This window comes from Propithecus coquereli, unplaced genomic scaffold, assembly GCF_000956105.1.
Source record: "Propithecus coquereli isolate 6110/MARCELLA unplaced genomic scaffold, Pcoq_1.0 Scaffold8, whole genome shotgun sequence".
Lineage (NCBI taxonomy): Eukaryota > Metazoa > Chordata > Mammalia > Primates > Indriidae > Propithecus > Propithecus coquereli.
In genome coordinates, this window is record NW_012154173.1 from 3,283,031 (window position 1) to 3,286,325 (window position 3,295).

Consider the following 3,295-nt stretch of genomic DNA (forward strand, 5'->3'; position numbering starts at 1 on the left):
TCTTATTGAATATTTTTATCACAATAGAGCTCCTCACAATTCTAGTTTTCAGTTTTCCACTATCATTGCCAATGTAAAAAATAGGTGTTAGTCTTCCAGCTTGTTATATCTATACCCACATATACATAAATTTAAGAATAATATGCACTAATATTAAAAATGTTTCTTGGCCACCTTGCACAACTGTTGCAAAGATTCTGTTAATCCATAGGTATCTTTGGAACTGTGAATTGTAACACAAAGAAAAGGAAAAAAAATGGATGCCTAGCATACTGGGAAATGATTTTTCATTACGAAATGACTTATTACATTCATGCCCTGTTAGAGGATGATTTAGACAATGTTTTGTCTATAGCCCAAGGTCTTCTAACATTCAAATTTTTTCTGTGTATATTTCCAATATTTCCAATATGGAAAGCCCACAATCTTCACAGCATTCAGATAGAGGCATATTTTGTTCAAGAACATAGGGCAGGAAGATGAAGAAATACTTCTCTGAGCCTCAATGGTATTAGTCAAGGCAGCAAGTTTAGAACTCTGGATCACACGATGCCAGCCTTGGGCACCAGATCTTAGTGACATAACTAGGTATTTGGCAATAATTTAATGTCGTGTGTTTGTAATATTCAAGGTCCCCTAAAGTACGGGGTCCTGAGCAAGGCCCTCTGTTGCCTGGGTCTAAGGGCGTTACCACCAGTTAAGAAAAATAGCGTCTTTATCAAATCACTAACAAGGGCTAGAGGTGCAGTTTTCAGTTATAAAAAGAGAAAAGTGAACCATCCATAGTTGATGGAACTACAATTCTGTAGGGAAAAAAAACACACCTAATATGTTGATGAAGGTTAATTTGTAGCTATACTTCTTATAGTATTCCTTTGTGGTCTTGACCAAGCATGACCAAACATGCTTCCAGATCTTTTGTATTTCTGTGTTTTAGGGACTTTTGCAAAGATCAAAGCTCACAGGTACTGATGAGTTTATGTTGGGCTCCAGAGATGGGAAGAGAAAAGGGGAAGAGAAGGAGAGTATCTCTGAGAACAGCAAAAGGGTAGAGAGAAATTTCCTGCAGGGTAGCAGGAGGATAGAAGTAGGAAGGTTCTGCAAGAGAGATTCGCCCATGCTCTACTTTATGGCAGCAGGCAGGGTGGTATCAAGGATGGCTTTCTGGTACACATATGGACTTGGCCATGAGACAGGATCCACAGCCTGAGGAAAAAAAGCCCCAAATATGGCATAAACACTGAAAACCACCAAACTTTAAGAGTTCAGTAGGCAGGGTACAAGATCTCGATGGTAATCAGTAAACTAGCCAGAGAAGATGCCTTCCTCAATATTCTGTTCTGCATAAGATGAAAGGAGTGAGGAGTGCTGTAGAGTAATAATGCTTGATGTTGACTCTTTTGGTTTAGATTAATTTTATTTATTAAAAATGAAGAAAAACAGTTGCATACTTGAGTTTGTGTTGCAAGTTGATTATCATTGCATGTTTTCATTTTTCTGCAGCTCTCCATATTTTAGATTTGAGCATTCATCATGATCATCTAGATACTTGTGATCCAGACACATTTAAACAGTATATGACAGTCTATGGACATGAATGTTGGACATTAATCTTACCAGGTTGTTGCATCTAAATCATCTACATGAATGGATATTACTTGTATCTGTATGTGATTAGTTGCATAATTAGTTGGTAAAAATAAGATCCATACCCAAAAAGTTTGTGGCAAAATGGAATTAAAAGATAAAAATAAGAAACATAAACTTTATTTCTCAACATAAACTCTGTAAAGTTCAAGACACTTTCGCAACAATAATACCACCCATTTAATCCATCCCTAAAATACTGAAGCTCCTGGCATGTCAATGTTGTCTTTTTTTACATTGTTAACTAAAGAAAAATGGGTTCCCTTTAAAAATTTCTTAAGGTTAGGAAACAGAAAGAACTCAAAAGGAGCTGAAACAGGACTGTAAAGTGCATGCCTAATGACGTCTCATCAAAACTCTCTCAAAATTGCCCTTGTTTAACGAGAGGAATGAACAGGAACATTGTGGTGGACAAGAACTCTCTTGTGAAGCTTTCTTGGGCATCTTCCTGCTAAAGCTTTGGCTACCTTTCTTAAAACATTCTTATCATAAGCAATGCTATCATACTTTGACCTTCCAGAAAGTCAACAAGCAAAATGCCTTAAGCATCCCAAAAGCTGTTACCATGACCTTTGCCCTGCCTGGTCTACTTCTGCTTTGACCGGACCACTCCCGCCTCTTGGCAGTCACTGCTCTGACTGTACTTTGTCTTTAGGATTGTACTGGTAAAACCATGTTTCATCTCCTGTTATAATTCTTTGAGTAAATGATTCAGAATCTTAACTCCAGCTGTTTAAAATTCCCATCAAAGGCTCTGTTTTTCTCTGCAGCTCATCTGAGCACAACAGTTTTGGCACATGTAAAACAGAAAGTTGGTTCAACTGTAATTTTTCAGTCAGAATCTGTAAGCTGAACCAATTAAGATGCCTATGGTGTTGCCTATTTTTCGTGCTGTCAATCACTGATTCTGTTCAATTAGGGCATGAACAAGATTAATTTCTTCCTCACAAATTGATGTGGATGGTCTGCCACTGTGGGCTTCATTTTCAATATTATTTTGTCCCTTCTTAAAACAAATTAAACTGCTAATTTCTTTGGGACATTTTTCCTATAAACTTTTCATAAAGCATCAATGATTTTACCATTCTTTCACCCAGGCTTCACTATAAATTTAATGTTTATTCTTGCTTAAATTTTAGCAGAATTCATGTTGTTCATAGGAGCTCTATTCAAAATGATACTTATCCTTCTTAGCACCTCGAACTAGATCCTGTTCAGACATGTTATAAAAAGTTAGTATAAGTCTATTTTGTTACAAAAAAAATTTTGAACTCCATGCATAGTTTTCTTTATACAATGCATTTTCCATGAAATTTTTCAGATCCCTTGTCTATACCCTCATTGGGAGATCATATTATCTGAAGATTCACTTTTAAATATTTTTTTCACTTCCGAGGTGAAAAAAATATTTAAAAGTGAATCTTCAGATAATATGATCTCCACTGACTTCTCAAGGCTATATTTTAGAAATATAAACCAACCTTTAAAAAATAGCATAAGCCATTATCATATCAATTAGAAACTTTAGACTTGAGGAAGGATCCCCAGTGTTATAACAATAGTGAGTTTCCTGGGGACATATGAAAAATAGGGTGTATAAAGAGGCAAAAGTCTACAAGGCAAGGCACTAATGATTCTATGTGAGTAC